This window comes from Juglans microcarpa x Juglans regia, chromosome 3D, assembly GCF_004785595.1.
Source record: "Juglans microcarpa x Juglans regia isolate MS1-56 chromosome 3D, Jm3101_v1.0, whole genome shotgun sequence".
Taxonomy (NCBI): Eukaryota; Viridiplantae; Streptophyta; class Magnoliopsida; order Fagales; family Juglandaceae; genus Juglans; species Juglans microcarpa x Juglans regia.
In genome coordinates this window covers 12,499,651-12,522,417 of record NC_054598.1, presented here as the reverse complement: position 1 = coordinate 12,522,417, position 22,767 = coordinate 12,499,651, and positions in this window count along the sequence as shown.

The following is a 22,767-nucleotide window of genomic DNA, read 5'->3' as shown; positions in this document are numbered from 1 at the left end:
ATCACGAGTTCATAACCACTTCAGAACTAAGGAGTTCAACACTTCACTTCAGAACACAAGTCCCTCCCCCATGTGTGCTAGGGTTCCATTCTTCTTCCACTTCTCCCATCTTCAAAAAATGAGGAGAGATTTCTATTGAGAAGGTCTGAAAACGGATGTAAAAATCTTTATTAGAAATTGTAACCTATGCAGAGGGTTAAGGTAGACAACACCCTACTTAGTAAGCTACTTTAGCCACTGCCCATACCGACACAACCATGGTCCCACATCATCATGGATTTTGTGGAAGGGCTTCCAAACTCCCAAGGGTTCAACAGTCTTTGGGTATTGGTTGATATGCTAACCAAATACATACACTTTATCCCTCTGAAACATCCTTATACAACTAGGGACAATATTGAATTTTTTCTCAAATATATTTTTAAATTGCATGGACCACCACAATCTATAGTTTCTAATTGTGACAATATGATTACAAGCCAATTTTGGCAAGAATTTTTCACTTTGTAGGAGTCCAGTTGTCTCTAAGCATGACATACCACCCCCAAGCTGATGGACAGTCTGAAGCTGTGAACAAAACAGTGGGGAACTACCTTAGAAACTTCAGTGGGGACAAACCTAAAGATTGGGCTATTGGATACCCTTGGCTGAGTGGTGGTACAACTCCAATACTCAACACTCATCAACCAAGGTGACCCCATATGAGACACTACTGACAACCACCACCTAGGCTATTGGATTATGTGTCCGGAATAGCATGTGGGGAGCCTGTGGAGAACACCCTTTAGACTTGAGACCAGATCACAAGGCTACTTCAACAAAATTTACATAATTTACAAGAAAGAATGAAAAAATACTCAAATTTGAAATGGAAAGAACACGAATTCGATGTGGGAGATTATGTATACATGCGGCTCCAACCATATAGACAAACTATCGTAGCACAGCAATGCAACCTCAAACTTTCTCCTCAGTGTTTTGGGCCATTTCGAGTGATATAAAAGGTGGGTCAAGTGGCTTACAAGCTAGATCTACCAAGCTCCTCACGGAGTCAACCCACTTTTCACGTATTCCAACTCAAGCGCAAGATTGCCTCCAAGATTACTACTCTTCCAGTACTGCCACTCGTAGATGACCAAGGGGTTGTTCACCTAGAGCTTGGAGAAATCCTAAACTGCCTTATGACTAAGGCTGACAACTGAGCTAGGGTAGAGCTCTTGGTCCATTGGCAAGGCCAAGGGCCTGACAACGCCACCTGGGAAATCTACTCCAGGTTGAAGGAGGAGTTCCCACACCTTGCAGGCATGGTGTTTTGATCGGGGGGATGTGTAACAAGCAGTGGCCAAGACTAGGCTTTGGAAGCATGAGGAGCGGCGGCAAGAAGATGGGAGAACTGGAAGAAAAATTAACTTAGCCTAAAAAAAAGTTTCCTCTCTTCCCCTGTAAGATTATCCTTTTTTTAACACTGCTAACTCATAGTTGTCATTGCTTCTTCTCTTCTGCTAGTGACATATTCTTTAGAAAAAATGTCTTTGTTTTGTCCAAAATCTTACAAAGTACTATTGTAGTGAAACACAAGAACTGTTGGGAATCATGAATGGAGTGGGTTTGAGAGAAACATTAATTTGTACGGATAAATAGAAACAAGCTTAGATGCTTCTTTTTCTTCTTTATTTTCTTTTATTTGTACAAATTTTATAAGCTTTTGAATTTTGCTTATTCTTCCGGTAGGCAAAAAATTAATATTTGCATAAACTCAACAATATTTGGTTTCCATCTTTTACTGTCCATTTAAAGATGAAGTGACGTGTCAATTTAAACAAGAAATGTTTTGTGAGTTAATAACTGGAGGAAGCTGAACCAGGAGTGAAATGGTTTGAGTTAAGATGTTTTATTGGATTTTAGAGAAATAAGAGAGAAAAAGTTGAATAAAAATATTATAAAATTTAAATATTGTTAGAATATAATAATTTTTTAATTTTATTTTTGTTTTAAAATTTGAAAAAGTTGTATTATTTTTAGTGTTTTGTTTGGAAGTTTGAAAAAATTATAATAATTAGGTAATGATTAGATGAAAAAGATAAAAATTTGAATTTGAAAACATTTGTATTTAAGTGATATTTGAGAATGAAATTATGGTCTACATGCATTTTATTAAGCTAACATCTTCACTTGAGAAGAAGTACGAAAGTCTATAACGCAGCTCGTAATTTCAGTGATCTCCTCTTGATCTACTAGTAGCGAAATTGGTTGTTTTGTGAATTTGGTCAATTCATGAATTTTTAAGGCATGTACTAGAACTGAGAAAAATGAGATTCAAGGATGAATTTCAAATTTCTTTTAAAAAAAATGATGGAAGGTGTTTTCCGTTCGAACAAATTCGAACAGAATATTTTGGAACGAAAAATTTTATCCCTAATACGATAACTATTTGAACATCCAGGAAAAAAATTCGAATAGACTAAAATGAAAATTTCGAACAGAAATTATATATGGTCAAATGATAATTTGGCACGTTTAGTGAAAAAATTTCGCGGAATATTGATTTAACGTTCAAATAACATACAAAAACGTTCAAACTTTTACGGTTAAACAATGTTTGAACATATATTATTTATGATCGTATAGTATATTGGCAGGTTAAATCAATACATTTTGACGGGACATTGTCTTACCGTTCGAATATATTCCTATACCGTTCGAATGGTAAGTTAATAAATGTTTGAATATAAAATAAAGTGTTCGAACGATGGTTAGAGAGAAATGCTACTTTACATATTTTAAAATTATTATTATTATTTTAATTTAATTTTATTCTTATTAAATTAATTGAGTTGTTCTACTTATCATTCATACACCACATAATATAAATCAATAATATAAACGTATCTCTACCTGTGTCAGTCGAGTACTGAGCGTGACCTGAGTTGCAGTAAGGGCATGAATCTCTATACGTAACTTAGAGATGCTAGTATTAATATCTGTATGTAACTCAGAGATGCTATCATTAAGCTTTGTACGCAACTCAGACATGGCAGTATGGACCTCCATACGCACTGCATCAATAACTGCTGATGTGTGTCCGCCGATCTCTACACACAGTATGTCAGCCATCTCCTCACAAGTAGATGTGCGCAATGCCTTGGCCTATGTGGATGCCTAACCAGCCAATATTCCAGGATCTCCCGGCTGTGCATCTTTTTTAATATCAACACAGTCAGGAATAGGTCAACGAAGATGAAGTCTGGAGTGTCCTGTGTTTCATGATAGGGTGGTACTGTTGATTGGTCCCATCGGCTCTCATGCACACTTGGCAAAATCTGGCATGACCATGGAATATAGCAGAAATCTAGCAATCAGGATTCCGAATGGTAGTATATCTGTTGTAATGTATCGGGCCTCTGATCGAATCCTATCGAATATACCTCACAAGGTCGATAGGAATGCTATGAGCGACTTGTATCATAAATTTCGCTCGATCCATGCCAACCTCAGTCTTGTGCTGCCGAGAGTCAATATTGTTGATGATTATCAGATTCATGATCTTGAAAGAAAGAAGATAAATCTGCCTGTCTGATACTCTTCATCCCATCATATAAAGGAGCATCTAGACCAACAATCAAGTCCCTCACCTCATGATCATCGAGGGTATCAAGCTCATAGGTATAAACTGCTCCATCGTCCTGAGCCGTCTCCACATCACCTGAAGGATCATACTCTCTAGGTAACACGTTCGGATAGGCATCGCGCAGTCTAGGAATACCGAGATATTCAGTGAGTCCATCCACTGAAAATATAACTGGAGCTCTTCAGAAAAAGATCATGTATGCCCCTCTGTCATCTGGGCTAGCACCACTGAACTCTTTATAGAACTTAGCGATGATGTCAATATAGGATACGAGCTCCCATGTTTTTTTTCTCTCTGATCTATGATTGATGCCCAACCACGATCACTGAAGACTGATTGTAGGGTATGACCCTCCCAGATAGTAAAATATTATACTATGATAGTGTGTGTGTGTATATATATATTTTTGGAAAGAGTCGGTAGCCACCCACACAGCTGCCCTGTCTCAAGTTTATTAATAGGCCCTCACTTGTGGCGGAGGAATACCGTGGTTAAATTTAATGTAATACCAACCAACAAAACATAAGCAAAATAAACTATGATAGTGTATACTATCATATATATATATATATATATGATATATATGATATACTATAATATATATGAGATATATATATATATATATATATGATAGTAATTTTCATTTAAAGTATTATACAATGATGGTACATATCACTATATATATGAAAGTATAGATTAGATTACTAATATATATGATCTTACAAATTCCTCTATACTTTATATACTATAATATATATGATACTATTATATATGATAGTATATATTACTATATATATGAGAGTATAGATTACTAATATATATGATACTATTTATTCCTTTATACTTTACTATACTATGATATATATGATACTATATATTACTAAATTATAATATAATATATATGTCTATATTATATTATAATATACTATTACTTAATATGTATAGTGTAAAAAATAAATATGATTAAACATTTAGTAATTAACGTTCAAACGGTATGTACTTATCGTTCGAAGGCTATATTAGTGGTTGAACGTTTAAAGAAAAACATTTGAACGGTTTCTAGAGTTTTTGGCACCTCTGAAATAGTGGCGGGAAAGTATCCCGCCAACCAATGAGCAGTGGATTACCGTTCAAAAGAAACTTTAGTACCGTTTGAACATTTTCACGAAAAATTTTAAAGCAGGAAAACATGCGTTCTGAAATATTTTCACGTTGATCGCCAAATATTGCCGTTCGAATGTTAAATGAAAGGTTTAAACACTTCCAGCACGCCGTCAATCCCTCATATCCTCTCTTCTCTTTCGTATAGTCTCCGTTTTCTCTCCAAAATCCTATATTTTCTTCACACAATCCTTCATTCTATTCACATTACAAAGAGGGTTGCACACTTGTATAGATTAAAGGTATTGTTTTTGTTAATCTACGTTATACATTAACTAATTTTCAAACAAATTATGATTTTATATTTTATATATATTGTATAGGTGTTTATTGGAGTGTTTGGAGCTGCTATTCAAAATTAATTGAAGGTATGTTCATCATCATGTTGTATATATAGTTGCTATCCGTTTGTGTGTTTATGTCCATTGTGAATTAATTTGTGATGTTGTGACTTAGGCAAGATTTTACTATACATATATATATATATATACATATATATATATATTATTTTTTAATTTTTGGTAAGAGCCTTGGGGGCAAGGCACCCCACCCCACCCCACCCCACGGCCTCGTCTCTGGATGTATACATAAGCCATATTGTTTACTACAATTTTTGCAAAATAGCATAGTTGATCTTGAAAGGGTTAGATAAACAATTAATATATATTTGGTACAGTGAGAGAGACGAAAAGAATTCTTAATTATGATACAGTCATTATTAAAAATTTACACTGGCAAAATGCATGCACTCTCGGCACAAAATGTTTAAAATTGACCTGCTAAATGACTGTAAAACGATAATATCCTACAAAACAGGGAAGCAACAACCAACAACTTGACAGTAAAATATATTTATTGAAGCCATATTATATCTTTAAATAGTATATCTTCAAAGTTATTATTTTTATTATAAAACAGATCTAATAAATTATATGAAATTACGTGAAATTGTGGAATTACTACGAGGAGATTACGAATACAACAGATTATAATTTCAAGAGTTTGCAGTACACTTGACGATAAGGTGACGTTTTTGGCTGCGAAATAAAAGAAGAATCCAAGGACGACCTCGATATTTTGTTTTTGCATAAAAAGAGAAGGGCATGCAGCTTCCTTTCTCAGGCCTGAGCTCGGCGAGTAAGACAGCTAGCCATTGACAACAAAGTTATCATGAGATAAAAATAATCCTAGAGAAATCTCAAAGATATTCGGCATTGTTTATTTTCACAAATCATCTCATTTTATTTTATTTAATTATTATAATTATATTTTCTAAATTTTCATGTAAAATACAATAAACAATTTATTTTTTTTTAAATTATCTAAAAATATATATATATTCTAATAATATTTTATTCAACTTTTATCTATCTCATCTGTGTAAACAAATGAGATTGAAGAAAATAAAGTAGCTAGGCCTTTGAATGAAAAGAAAACGGAGAGGATCAGGAGAGTGTGAGAAAAAAAAAGCAGGCGTTTGTGAAGAGGAAGATGTCGCGGGAAGATCATGTAGCTGAGCTCGCAGGCACAAATAGACGGATCAATCCAATACATGAATTTTTATCCCAACTCAAAACAACATTACTAAATAAAATAAGGGCAATGTGGTCCATCCGTTCACAACAACATTAATAATATTCCCGCGGCAATTACATTCATTAAGTCAGCTCATGTTTACCCTATTTGTAACGTGAGGATCATACCCATATCAAATTGGAAAATCAACTTTATTACAATATATTATATGCATTACCACAAAGGAGAACAAATAAACCCTAATCTCTAAAGCGTTACATTTACAAAAAAATATTATAAAAATAAACTTATAAATTGACTTAGATTTATGTGATACATCAAGTCTATTTTATAGTAAAAATAATTCTACAATCTAGCTAACATATGATCATATAAAAACATATCAATTTGAGAATTTATTTTTGTATATTACCAAACTAATTTACTAATTTGGGGATGTCAATTTCTAGCTAGTTTTGATAGCTTGAGTTACCAAATAAATTAAAAAGGCAGTAATAATAGCACATTTGAAGTGAATAATAATATGATACAGTGAATGGTATAATTTTGATCAAGAGGGAAGCGTATTATAATATACGGCCATCCCTAACCTTGCCCTTAGTACTGACAATAATGTATATATATAAGAAGTACTGCATGCATGCGCACCTAGTTTTGCTAAGTGCTAACCAAATGCCATCAGGAGTTCCCCCAAACACTTCAGTAGAGAGCAGCTGGATGACCATTTCATTCAAAGACAGACGTCCGACGTCCCCAATGAAGTCGTCAAGGGAACTCTCGGGGACATTTGATCATGTTGTTCTGCCACTTTCCATTTGTTTTGTTTGGATGAGTACTACGTAGGGTTGGGGCACTCACTCAACAATTTATAGCAAGAGAAGTACTGCCCACCGATCGTTTCTCATGATTTCTCTCTTTCATTTGGTCTTCTATATATATACAATACTCCTACGCTGGGAATCAAAAGGAAACGACTGTTAGCTGGGGTAATGATCGATAAAAGGTACGTAGCTCATGTAGCTTTAATCGAAAAAAAAAAAAGTGAAGTGAAAAAGAGGGATAATAGTAGTGTACGTAGTCATGAGTGAACCTAGACGGCATAGGGGCTACATTAATTGAGGTTAGGAAATATGAAGGTGAGTGGCATATGTATGCCATTCTATCTTTTTACACACCGCGTACAGCTAATCTATATCCTCTGGACCCAATCCTTTCCTGCTTTTTGCATCGATACAGAGCCACTAGTGACTGGACTCGGGTATAGACACAACCTTTTGTGATCACAGACACGTTCGTACAGGATCGATCTAATTAATGTAAAGCAGTGGTACTAGAATTAATGTTTTTCCGAGTTGAGCGCTATAAAACGATGAGGCCATGCATGCAGTACTGACAATTCATGATATTTATCATGTGTTAAATAGAGCATTAATAAGTGCTTTGGTATGTAAGCAAGCTTTTGGTCAGGCCGTAAAGTTTATGGCCACTCACCGCATGCGGTACTAGGATATTGTAATATTTTCTAGTATAATATCTTTCAGCTGATCCATTAATATTATTCTTTCTCTGAGGTCAAGAATCATGCACTGATCTCCTAATTTTATTTGTTCTCCAACTTACTTTCTATTAGCACTATCAGATGATGACGAGAACGCCTCTTTTTCAGATTTTCTGTCGGTGAAATTACTAGCTAGCTAGATTCTAAAAATGATCCCTCTTGTATGCACTTGAAAAGCAGAAAAGTACTGGTCGGACGGAGGACACTGGAAAACAAAGAATGGCATGTGGCGTCTCGATTTCAATTGACATCCAATTATTCTTTAGCATGCATGTTCATCTAGCAATAGGTGTGTCTAGGTTCACTCGGTATAGCTAGCTTTAGACTTTTTGTCTTCTTGATGAGGGCAACATATGCAGCTAAATGTAAAGAGATAGAGGAACTGATCCCTATAAATAGAGGGGTCCGGTGGCCATTTTGAATCAAGCAACTAGTTAGAGCAAATTAGATTATAAATGTCAGGTGTCCCCTAGAGTTCCTCGGAACACTTCATTGGAGAATCTCTTTTAATAAAAGAGTTATCTTCTCCTGATCTCTCCACTGAAGTGTTTGGGGGAACTCCGGGTGTCATTTGATAATATTGTTAGGAATGGTTTAGAGCTGGTTGATGACCATCTTATAATCAGCCCCCATCTTCATGAACACGTATATGCAGTACTATCCTTTTACACATATATTAGTTGCCTAAATGGTAGGGCTTTTCGTTTATTTTACATCAATGCTCTTTAAGGCGGCCATGAGTTTCTTTTTTCCCCCTTGTTGCTATATATCTTTTGCTGCTTGTAGATTGGTAATCACTATAATGCGAAATGATATTTCTGTTAACTGTTAACTCTGATTTGATTTCAGCTTGATTCTTGCATTCGAGAATCCATCAATCAGTGCAAGATTACAAAAGATCAGCACAAAAATAATTCTGCACGAAACTCCATGCATCACATGATGAGTTAGGTACATCCACAGTATCGTTTGTTCTTGACGCAACCTGTTGGGATCTACGATCGCTTTTAAATTATTTACGTACCAATGGTTAGAAGAGTGTTTCGTCGGGGTTCAAGAGTGTTGAAGACTCATCATCCACTGCATTAGTGCTGTTTTGACCAACGGTTACAAGAATTCAAATTTTCTTATACTAAATGATATTATCATTTAGCCAGTTGTAAGAGATTCTAACCAAAAGGACAACATTGTTTTGCCTACGTCTGTTACTCCTACTTTAGTTGCAGACGACATTGCTTCACACAAGGCAACAAATGACGTTGTTCTGAAGACATCAGAGGCTACGCATAAGAAGAAACACTACATCATTTTGAATGAAACCCATGCAATCTCAAACAACGCCATTCCTTCTGGACCTAAATGGCACCAAATGGCCCGCAAACAAACTCTGATTCTAGCCCACTTCGCTGAGGCCCTCGAGCTAATTGAGGAATGAACCCAATCCCAAGCCCAGAAGAAAAAGGACTATGCTTTTGACTTGGGGATATTCGTTCGACCTATACTGAACCCGAATCTTCAACCCACGAGCCAAGCCGAGAAATGAGCTGCATACCGAGCTGCTGACAAAGTTGTTGAAGTTGCCAGAAACCAATTCACTATGCCTAACACAGATTCGAACCACTTGACCCTTTCTGACCTAGTTTGGATGAATTTTGGTGTTTTTAACAATTTTAAGTTGTTTCATGTCCGATTTTGGTCCTTTCGAAAACTATTGCATCTCTGATTCTGTCAAGTTTTAATAAAGCACACATTGCACAGAATAATCGTAAAAAACTTACATAATTTGCTTTTACTTCGGGACTAGTCCAAACTCCATTACGATTTTGATGTGTTTTAGCATATAATTGAGTCATATTATAATCAGTAGGACTTTCTTCTTACTGCAAAGGGAATTCTAGATTAGAATTTAAATTAGAAAAGTATATATGTTAATATTTAATGGGGACTACTATAATGTTATCATTTTTTTAGAGAAACGATAAAAAGATGGAGAACCAGCATGATGGTGTATCGTTAAATTTGATCTATTTGCTTTGTTTGCAACATTCCATTGCTAAAAAAAAATATTATGTCTATATGTTTAATACATTTATCGTATATTATAAAAAAAGATACCAGCGAAATTACCTGATAAGTAGGATTTGTAAACATATCACTAACCTTCTCCCATTCGTTTGGTGACATTGCTTAGAATGAATTTTGACGCGCCTCTATTGTAGTACTAAACTTCTGATAGTGTGCATGACATCGACCTTTGTACTTTCAGAATGCAACGATCGAGTTAACTTCTGCAAATTCCTATTTCTTGTACTCTTCTTAATCCATCTCATAAACAACAATACAAAAGTACTCTAGAACTTTATTAAATTCTCCTTGTAATTTCCTTTAAAATAATTGAGAAATTATTTTCCAAATATTTCTTAATGAGAGTTAGAATGATCAGAGGTTTATTACATCAAACTATAAATACCATGTCAATCTAAATAATTAGAGAGAAGAAAATGGATGAAAGACCTTTATGAGAAATTGTAACCTATGAAGAGGGTTAAGGTAGAGAACACCCTATCTAGTGAGCTACTTCAACAACTGCCAATACCGACACGACCATGGACCCACATCACCATGAATTTTGTGGAAGAGCTTCCAAACTCCCAAGGGTTCTACAATCTTTGGGTATTGGTCGATATGTTGACCAAATACAACTACTTTATCCCTCTAAAACATCCTTACACAACTAGGGACATTACTAAATTATTTCTCAATTATATTTTTAAATTGCATGGACTACCACAATCTATAGTTTTTGACCATGACAACACGTTTAAAAGCCAATTTTGGCAAGAATTTTTCACTTTGCAGGGAGTTCAGCTTTCTCTAAACACGACATACCAACCCTAGGCCGATGGGTAGTCTGAAGCTGTGAACAAAACCGTTGAGAACTACCTTAGATGCTTCAGTAGGGACAAACCTAAAGATTGGGCTAGTGGATACCCTTGGCTGAGTAGTAGTACAACTCTAGTACTTAGCACTCATCAGCCAAAGTGACCCCATATGAGGCACTCTACGGGCAACCACCACCTAGGCTATTGGATCATGTGTCAGGAACAACACGCAGGGAGGCTGTGGAGAACACCCTTTAGACTTGAGACCAGATCACAAGGCTACTCAAATAGAATTTATATAAAGAGCAAGTACAAATGAAGAAATACTCATATTTTTTTTTTATAACAAAACAAAACTTTATTAAATCAACAAAAGGATTACAGACATAAATCAAACCACAAGGTTTGAGGTAAAAAGTCCGGAATACAATCCCCCTCACGTAGTAATTCTATCAACCTTTCTTGCATATTGAGCAAGACAGTGAGCAGTCATATTGGCTTCTCTATAAACATGTTGAAAACCACATTCCCTAAAACAAGATGACAACTTTTTAATTTCTACATAAGAACCACCCAACAATGAATTAACCATGTTGTCATTTTGAAATACTTCAATTGCCAAGAGACAATCACTCTCCACTTGAATCTTTCCTATGCCCATACTAGCACACAACTGAAGACCACGAAAGAGAGCAATCACCTCAATATGCTCTGGTTCAGCAACATCTCCCTCTGAAACACTTGCAACCATGAGAACACTGCCCAAACTATTCCTCAGGATTGCACCCGTCCCAGCTTTCCCCATCTCTAAAAAAATAGCACCATCAACGTTTAACTTGAGCATGTCTGGTTCTAGAGGCTTCCACTTGAACACATCTCTCATTTGCTGCCTTGAAAGTTTCTGAGCTCCTCTATAACTTTTCAGTAGTGAGATTGCATATGCTGCAACTTGGTGAGGAGGGAGGATTAGCTGCTTATGAAAGCACTTATTCCTCCTATACCAAAACCCCCACGCCAAAGTAAAGAAAGTAGCCAACATGTCATACTTTTTAGTACCATAGACAGCCAATGCCACATCAAAAACATTAGAAAAATTACCAATAACCAAAGCTAGAAGATAATCAGACCAGGTCCTCTTTAAGTCTACACAACTAACCAAAGCATGGTATAAACCTTCTCTTTCCACATTGCACATACTACACCTCCCATCATTTGGAACAAGCTTTTTTAGGAAACCATCCTTGCAAGCACGCATTTTCCATGTCTGTTTCCACACAACTCTCTGGTCACTAGCAGATGAGGACTCAGCTTCTTGTGAACCCTGCTGCTCCAAAATAAACTTGTAGTAGCTCCGAACACTAAACAGACCATTCCTCTCATAGCCCTATACTCTCCTGTCAATCCCATTTCCAGCACACACAGCAGTCTTCTGAATATCCTCAACAATACTTGGATTAAAGAGAGCTCTAAGTTTACCCACATCCCAAGTTCTAGAGTTAGTACACAAAAGGGAACTCACACAATCATATCTGTTGTCTTCACTAATCGCATTCCCTTCCTTCACTAGAGCATTATGACCCAGGATCCATTTATCAATCCAAATGTTAATAGAATTCCCATCACCTATCGTCCATCTATATCCCCCCACCACCCATTTTTTGGCTTCCCAAATACCACGCCACGTATAGGATGGAGATCTGCCAAACCAACCTGCAGAAAAGTTGAAGCCGAGAAGTATTTGGCTTTGATTAACCTATGCAGTAAAGTTTTCTCATCTTGAAATAATCTCCACCCTTGTTTAGCTAATATTGCCAAGTTAAAAACCCTCAAATTTTTAAACCCCATCCCTCCCCACGACTTCCTTACACACAATTTGTTCCAGCTCAACCAATGTATTCTACTTTCATCCTTCTTTTGCCCCCACCAAAACCGAGCCATCATACCTTCCAAATTCGCGCACAAACTTGAAGGAAAAGGGAAACAACTCATAGTGTAAGAGGGTATAGAAAAAGCCATCACCTTTAACAACACTTCCTTACCCCTCATGTGAAAGCAACTTCTCCTTCCAAGCTTATAATTTCTGCCAAACTCGTTGTTTGATGGATTGAAAGGCTTGTGCTTTTGACCTCCCAATAATTGGTGGAAGACCTAAGTACTTCTCATACTGCTGTACTTTGGAATTTCCGCACAAGCTTTTAATCTCCTCTTGAACTTCCCTTAGCATGTTTGCACTAAAAACCATGGCTGTTTTTTCACGGTTGATTCCCTGACCAGAAACAGCCTCATACTTCTCCAGGAGAGCTCGAACTCTCCTATTCTCCTCTCCCTTAGCCTTACAAAACACTAAGCTATCATCCACAAAGAGCAAATGGTTGATATTTAGAGCCCTTCTACAGATTTGTATGCTTGGAATTTTCTATCTCACACCAGCATCTTTCAATAGAGTAGTCGGCTCTTTCGTACACAAAAGAAATAGATAAGAGGACAAATGATTCCCTTGTCTAAGTCCTCCAGATAGAATAACTGGACCCTTAGGCTCACTATTAATCAGAATAGAGAAAGATACAGAGCAAACACACATCATAATCAGATTGACAAACTCTTGACTGAACCCCAACACCTTCAAAATGGATTTCAAAAAACCCCACTCAACTCTATCATACGCCTTACTCATATCTAACTTCAATGACATAAAACCCCTCTTACCTTTTTCCTTAAGCTTCAAAAAATGCATTACCTCGTAGGCTATCAAAACATTATCAGTAATTAAACGCCCTCGAAGAAACGCGCTTTGACTTTCCCCAATAATGGAAGATAAAACCATTTTCAGCCTATTTGCAAGGATTTTAGCAATTAACTTATAGACCACGTTACACAAACTTATAGGTCTAAAATTAGCCACTCGAACATGAGACTTCTTTTTAGGGATTAAGGTAATAAAAGTGTGTCTTGACATGGGAGATTATGTATACCTGCGGCTCCAACCATATAGACAGACCACCGTAGCACATTGGAGCAGCCTCAAACTTTCTTGTTAATATTTTGGGCCATTTTGAATGATATTGAAGTTGAGTAAGGTGGCTTACAAGCTAGATCTACCGAGCTCCTCATGGTTTCACCCCACTTTTTACGTATCCTAACTCAAGCGCAAGATTGGCTCCAAGATTATTGCTCTTCCAACACTGCCACTTGCAGGAGACCAAGGGGTTGTTCACCAAGAGCCTGAAGAAATCGTAAACCACCGCATGACTAAGGTCAAGTACCGAGCTAGGGTGGAGCTCCTGGTCCATTGGCAAGGCCAAGGGCTCGACGACGCCACCTGGGAAATCTACTCTAGGTTGAAGGAGGAGTTCCCACACCTTGTGGGCAAGGTGTTTTGATCGGGGGGATGTGTAACAAGTGGCGGCCAAGACTAGGGTTTGGAAGCATAAAGGGCAGTGGATGGGAAGATGGGAGAAGTGGAAGAAAAATGCATGAGGCCAAGTATCATGGACTGGTCTCCTAATTTCATTTGTTCTCCAACTTAATTTCTATTAGCACCATCACATGACAAGAACGCCTCTTTTTAGATTTTCTGTCGCTAAAATTACCTGCTAGATTCTAAAAAGGATCCATTTTGTATGCACTTGAAAACCAGAAAAGTATTGGGCGGAGGGAGGGCACTGGAAATCAAAGAATGGCATGTGGCGTCTTGATTTCAATTTACATCCAAATATTGTCTTGCATGCATGTTCATCTAGCCATAGTTGCGTCTAGGTTCACTCGGTATAGCTAGCTTTAGACTTTTTGTCTTCTTGATGAGGGCCACATATGTAAACAACCAAGTGCAAAGAGATAGAGGAACTGATCCCTATAAATAGAAGGGTTAGGTGGCCACTTTGAATCAAGCAACTAGTTGGAGCAAATTAGATTATAAACATCAGGTGTCCCCTAGAGTTCCCCGAAATGCTTCATTGGGCAATCTCTTTAAATAAAAGAGTTGTTTTCTCCTGACCTCCCCACTGAAATGTTTGGGCGAACTCCGGGTGTCATTTGATAATATTGTTAGGAATGGTTTAGAGCTATTTGATGACCATTTTATAATCAACCCCTAGCTTCATGAGCACGTATATGCAGTCCTGCATCTATATATCTTTTGTTGCTTGTAGATTGGTAATGACTATAATGCGAAATGATATTTCTAATAACCATCAACTCTGATTTGATTTCAGCTTGATTCTTGCCATGGAGAATCCATCAATCAGTGCAAGATTACGAAAGATCAGCACAAAGATAATTCTGCATAGAGAAAAGTTCTATTCATTTCCATGTTTAGTCTTCTCATGTCCAGTTGTATGGATTTAATTCGCTAGCTATAAATACTAGTCAATTGTTATGTAAATAAACCATTCTTTAATAATATTATCAATAAAATTATATATGAAGCCTTTCTCAACATCTAATTTTCTTATAATTTCTCTCTCTCTCTCTCTCTCTCTATATATATAAAGTATGATAGGTCTTGAACGACAATATGGTCTTATCAGAAGCTATTAATTGGCCACAAAATATAATAAAATCCATAAGCCAATATGACACCTATTAATAATAAATCTATCTTCAAATCCCCAGATTTACTAGATCACCACATACACTTTTAACGCCAAGTAATTGCATTGGACCATACGTGGCTATTCTTCCATAGTACTGAAGTCCAATTCATGTCCAACGAAACTCCACGCATCACATGATGAGTTAGGTACATCCACAGAATCGTTTGTTCCTAATGCAAGCTAGGCACTATGATCACTTATAAATAAATTACGTACCAATAATCGGAAATCCCGATCAATTGTTTCAGGATCCAGCTCCCCACATCTAAAAAAGAAACTCTTCTCTTGGTTTGGAGTAAGTTATGCCATCCCTTTCGATTCTGGGAACAAGTCTTAAGAAGGGATAGTGAACTCGTAGATGCACAAGGTGACTACACAAAAAAAGTGTGCACCCCGCTGCATGTGCACTCTCACCATGGTGACAATTTTCCATGGAGGCGTTGGTTGAGATTGTATCAAGAGACAATTATTCAACAATTGCAGTACTAACTTTGAACTCTTTGTCCATTACCAACATGTGAGACAAACATCCTAACTGGATTCTCACCAAATTGATCTACAAATTCCATCAGTGGTATCATAACCTTGTCGTGACAGAGGAATTGTTTTCTCATATATAAAAGACCATTAATAGACAAATGCTTGGTTTGACAACCACACTTGTATATTACAATCACTTAAGGAGGATTTCAAACCCATCACAAAAGCTTATTTCAATCACTATGGGGGCTCGAGTACACTGGTAATTAGCAAAACGTGGTTATCAAATACTATTTTGAGGAAAGTTACTATAAAATCTTCACACACAGAGGTAAATGGGTAGTGTCCAAAAACAGAGGTGAACCATGAAATTGCAAAGAACTTTTGGCCAATCGCCAGAGTGTTTCACGACCGTCGAGGTTCAAAAGTGTCGAAGACTCATCATCTGCTGCATCAGTGCTGTTTCGACCAACGATTACATGAATTCAATTTTTCTTGTACTTAATGACATTGTCGTTAAGCCAGTTGTAAAAGATTCTGACTAGAAGGACAACATCATTTTGCCTGCGTCTGTTACTCCTCCTTTAGTTGCAGACGACATTGTTTCACACATGGCAACAAACGACGTTGTTCCGAGGACATTAGAGGCGGCACATAAGAAGAAACACCACATAATTTTGAATGAAGCCCATGCAATCTCAAAAAGTGCCATTCCTTCTGGAACTAAATGGCACCAAACGGCCCGCATATACACTCTGACTTCAGCCCACTTCGTTGAGGCCCGCGAGCTTATAAAGGAGTGAACCCAAGCCCAACCTTATAAGGAAAAGGATGAGACTTTCTACTTGTAGATATCTATTCGACCCGTACCTAACTTGAATCTTCAACTCGCAAGCTTATAAAGGAGTGAACCCAAGCCCAAGCCCAAAAGGAAAAGGACCTAGCTTTTGACTTGCGGATATCTATTCGACCGGTACCTAACCTGAATCTTCAACCCATGAGCCAAGCCGAGAAGTGAGTCGCATACCAAGCTGCTGACCAAGTTGTTGATTGTGCTAGAAATTAGTTCACTATGCTAACTCAGATTCGAACCACTTGACTCTTTTTTTGACCTAGTTTTGACAAATTTTGGTGTTTTTAACAATTCTAAGTCGTTTCTAGTTCGATTTGGTCCTTTCAAAAACTATTGTATCTCTGATTTTGTGTCAATTTTTAATAAAGCACATGTTGCATGGATTTCAAGGCAATATTCAATCAAGGCACCACTTCCAATATTCTCCTTATTTGAAATATAATATAAGTATTTCTCGACAACGACCTTGGATCAAGTACTAGGGCTACTATTATTAATTTTATTAGTTTTTAATATTATAGTTTGAACTACTACTTTTCTAGTATTGTAATAATACAGATATATTATTATTTTTGTTTGTTAATATTAAGGTTTTGTTCTTTATGTCACCAAAGAAAAGTATTGATCCCTCTGGAATTGAAAAATCTAATGGAATAAATTTTTGGGCCTGGAAAAGGCATATAACTTTTCTTCTAATCAATGAGAAGACCTTATATACATTAACAACATGAAAGCCATTTGAAAAAAAATGAAAAATGGCCATACTAGAAGTGGAAGCGGCATAAGAACCATAGGTAAATGAGAAAAATACAATAATTGGGCAAGAGTTTTGATTTTACATTGCATGAATGATGAAATCTTTCCTCTTTTCAAAGACTATGAAATTTCTAAGGGAATCATGAATGCAGTTGAAGGCAAGTATGTATTGAGATTCGATATTTATATACAATTATTATTGGATAAGTATAACAAGAATTGCATGCAAGAGAATGAAAATTTGAGTGATCATGTACTTCAAATGGAATTGATAGCAAATAAATTATTTAATGATGGTCATTCTCTTTTTGATAAAATGTAGGTTACAACCATACTCAATAGTCTACATTTATCTTCTCTCGAGTGCTCTAGCCTTGTAGAGGTTTCATCCCTGTCTAAGTATAGGTTTTCATATTTTCTTGTCCTAATATCCATCCTTGATGGATGAAAATATTGAAGAATTGTGTCAAACGCTTATCATTATCGGAAAAGGAGAAGGAGGAACTGGTGGTGGATGAAGTGTTGCAGGAGGATTCAAAAGTGAACATGGACATAACTCAACCTTTGATGAGAGCTAAACGTATACACTTGGGATCTTTGGGAGCATGCTGGGTTAGGTTTGTCTATGAAAGATTGCGTACGTTCTACTATGGATGTGGCAAGTTGGGTCACCTACACAAAGATTGTAATCAAGGCCTGAGATAGCAAGAAGTGAGTGGGGAAGAGGATATTCCTTTTGGGCTTTGGATGAGATTTGGTATCAGTTTTCCAGGGGCTGCAACTCACCACCATGGCCAGTGGGTGGCGGTAGATTTTGAACTACCGTCACAAGATTCAGTAACTGATGTTGCAGACAAGGCAAGAAGGAATGCTGAAATTATGCAACATCCTGCATCAAAAGTAAAGAGTAATAAAGAAGGGATCAAGAATAAAGGGATTGTAGTTACCAATCAAGGAGACGTTAGGGAGATACAAAAGGAAAGTATCACAGGGGGTGCAACTGAGACTGAAAAGGAAACCAATGATTTTTCCACGTTGAAGACTGAAGAGTTAATTAAAGGAATATCTCAAGTTAAATGCTGTGTGGGAAATCTGGGCCGTTTAAGTCAAGAAGGGAAGAATATTGAGCCTATTTTTGAAAAGGAAACAACTGACATGCTGGGAGATGGGCCTAGGGATTGTTTTCCTATTCAGAATGATTGTATTCCTAATGAAGCCCAACCACTAGGATGGGGGCCATGCAGAAAGTCAAGGCCTTGTCAATTTCTACTAAGGACAACAAGATCACAGCAAGCAGAAGGTGGTCACGACATAAAAAAAAAAAAAAAAAAGTACTGCTAAGGAACAACAAACAAACCCAGTCAACATACTGCAGAAGAGAAATGGAGTGATGGATGATGTTTCTTAGGAGGTACAGTTTTTTAACACAAAAACCATAAAGTTAATGACAACTGGAGGAAAATTGTCACAAGTTATATTAGTGGAGGCTGTTGATCTGCCTCACCGAAAGCAATGAAAATCCTAAGTTGGAATTCATGTGGGCTTGGGAACCCACGTGGAATTTGTGCTCTTCATGACCTAGTCAAGAAGGAACTTCTCGAGATTATTTTTCTGCAAGAAACAAAACTAGTTGGTAGAAAGATGGATAAATTGAAGTTTAAGTTGGAGTTTGAGAACTGTTTGACAGTGGATTGTGAAGGCAGAAGTGGAGGATTGTGTTTAATGTGGAGGAGTGATGTCAACCTTAAGATATGTAGTTACTCTAAACATCATATTAATGTTGTGGTGGGTTATGAAGGACTGAATGAACAACATTGGAGAATAACAGGCTGTTATGGTAATCCTGACACTAATAAAATATCTGAAACTTGGGACCTTCTGAGAATGTCAAATTTTGCTAATTATAGTGGATGGTTGGTTCTAGGTGATTTTAATGAAATAATAAGCAAACATAAGAATAGGGGAGGGAGGGATAGATCTGAAGTACGAATGGAAGGATTTAGAAAGTTGATTGATGATTGTGGTTTAGCTAACTTGGAGTATGAGGGCACAGAGTTCACTTGGTGGAACAATAGAGAAGGAGAGCATAACATAAGTGAAAGATTGGACCATTTATTGGCTAACAATGCATGGTGCCAAGCTTTTCCCTTGGCAAAAGTAACCCATGGTTCTGCTGCATATTCTAACCATGCGCCTATGATGCTGCAAATAGAAGCTTGTATTCCAAGAAGAAAGGGCCCCAAACCTTTTAGATTTGAAGCAATGTGGGTGGAATATGAGGAGTGTGGAAAGGTGATTGAGAAAGCTTGGTCTTTCAACCATGGTTTTGGCCCTAGGAATGATGTGCTGTAGAAACTTGAAGGTTGTAGTGAAAGCAACATTTTGGTCTAGTTCATAAGAGGATTCAGCAAGCTAGAGACAAATTGGTAAAAGCACAAGTTGGAAATAATAATACTCTAAACATGGTTGAACTGCAACAAGCTGGAGATGACTTGCAATGCTGGCTTGATAGGGATGAGATAAGATGGATATAGAGGTTAAAGGCACTTTGGCTAAAAGCTGGGGACTAGAAGACTAAGTTTTTCCATAACAAAGCAACACAAAGAAAGAAAAAAAATTATATTGCTTGTTTGAAGGATGATGAGGGATGTTGAAAAGAAGGAGAGGATAGAGATGACTTGATTATGAAGTATTTTGAAGGAATGTTTAATGCTAAAAGCAATGACAGAAATTTTAAGTTCCTACCTAATCTGAGTGGAAGAGTAACTGAAGAGATGAATGAAACACTTACTAGAGCATTTACTGAAGATGAAGTGACAACAGCCTTGCAACATATGAATCTAACAAAGGCTCCAGGACCAGATGGAATGGTGCCTGTTTTCTAACAGAAGTACTAGAACATAGTGGGAAAAAAGTCATCAAAGCAGTCCTTCAGGCTTTAAATTTTGGTCAGTTTCCTTCCTCCATAAATCACACTTTTATAGCCATAATTCCAAAACAGAAAAAACCTGAGAAAGTGTCAGAATATAGACCTATTAGCTTATGTAATGTTATTTACAAATTGATTTCAAAAGTCTTGTCTAATAGGTTAAGAACCATTCTTCCTGATGTAATTTCTATCTCTCAAAGTGCATTTGTTCCTGGTAGAGCTATTTCTGATAACATCCCCATGAAATGGTGAATTTTCTCAAGAGTAAAAGGAAGGGCAAAGAAGGATTCATGTCTCTCAAATTGGACATGAGTAAAGCGTATGACAGACTGGATTGGTCTTATTTGGAAGCAGTGATGCAGCATATGGGATTTGCAAGACAATGGATTGACCGGATCGTGTTTTGTGTGAAGTATATCACATTCTCTATTCTGATTAATGGAGATCCAGTGGGGCCCATTTGTCCATCTCGAGGAATAAGGCAGGGAGACCCCCTCTCTCCCTACCTATTTTTATTGGGAACAGAACGACTAGTTGCACATCTTATTCGAGTAGGCCACAAAAGTTGATAAGTGGAATCAAGGTATGTTAGGGTGCCCTAAGGTTGAATCATCTGCTGTTTGCAGATGACAATGTGCTTTTCTGTAAGGCATCAATACAGGAAACCATGAATGTTCATAGAATCCTTTCAGCCTATGAAAATGCATCAGGGCATAAAATTAATAAAGAAAAAATAGCAATGGTTTTTAGTAAAAATGTACTAGCGGAGAAGCAACAAGAGCTGGTGGCTTTTTGAGGAATTCATGAGTACCAGAACTATGAAAAATATTTAGGGCTTCCACCAATGGTGGATAGGCAAAAAGCAAGGGCTTTTTCTAACATCAAACACAAAGTGTGGACTAAGTTAAAAAATTGAAAGGAGAAGTTGCTTTCTCAAGGTGGAAAAGAAATCCTCATCAAGGCAGTAGCACTATCAATACCCACATATGCTATGAGTTGTTTCAAATTGTCAAATGCATTATGCAATGAACTTGAACAAGTGATGATAAGATTTTGGTGGGGTCAAAAGGAGAAGAAGAAAATCCATCGGATTAGTTGGAAAAGGCTGTGTCTCCCAAAGAGTGAAGGAGGTTTGGGTTTTACGGATCTTAAAACTTTCAATGATGCCTTATTAGCTAAACAAGGTTGGAGACTCATGCAATCAATTGATAGCCTTCTTCATAAGATTTTTAAGGCGAGATACTTCCCTCATGCAAGTTTTTCAGATTCAATATTGGGTCACAATCCATCTATCGTGTGGGGGACATCTGGGGAGTAAAAGATGAGTTGATGCATGGATGTAGATGGAGGGTTGGCAATTGCAGAGGTGTTAGAATTTGGAAGGACAGCTGAATCCTTGGTATTAAAGATCTCAATCAGATGGCTGCTGGGCAGAATATTGATGATGATGCAAGAGTAGAGTCCTTCATTGATATGAATAGTGGTTGGTGGGATGTTTTTAAAGTCAGATGCTTACTTCCACCCATAGCAACAGATAAGGTTTTGAGGATAGTAAGAAGTACTGATAACCACAATGACAAGCTGATTTGGGCATTGGAAAGAAGTGGAAGCTTCAGTGTCAAGAGTGCATACAGATTTTTGAGGGGGATGGACAATAGCAAATTTGAAGGGTAGAGCTCTTCAACAAATAGACAGAAATATGTTCTTAAAACTATCTGGAAGTTGCAGATACCCCACAAAGTTAAGCTTTTTACTTGGAGAGCAGTTCTAGATGGACTACCAACAAATGAAAATTTGCATAAAAGAATAGTATAGAATAATTTGTGCAAAATTTGTTCATCTGGGGTAGAGACATATGGCAGAAACATTTTCCCTCTTTTACCATAGAAGAACCAGATTTGCTATTCCTTGAAGTGGCGATCAAAGTGCAAGAGTGTAGCAGTAGAGAACAATTTCAGACCTTTATTATGATAAAATGGGCCAGTTGGAGAAGAAGAAACTTATGGATATTTGAGAGAGATCAAAGGGATGTTGAAGATGGGATTAACTTTGCCATTTCTCTATATCATTCTTTTAAGAAAATTAAGAGCCTTAACTGAGATCAAATGCAGAGAAAACTCTACTAGCAGGCACCTTCTGAAGGGACTTTCAAGCTCAATGTGGATGGGGCCATTTTTCATGAAGACAATAGTGCAGGTGTGGGCATCATTGCAAGAGATCATGAGGGGAAGGTCTTATTGTTAGTAAGCATGAAAGAACAAGCAGTGATGGATCCTATGGACATATAGGTCTTAGCGATTTCGAGGGGACTACAATTCTGTATTCCCTTAGGACTACAAGGTCTGAATATTGAAAGTGATTCCCTTCTATCATGCACCTCATGACTCGTATT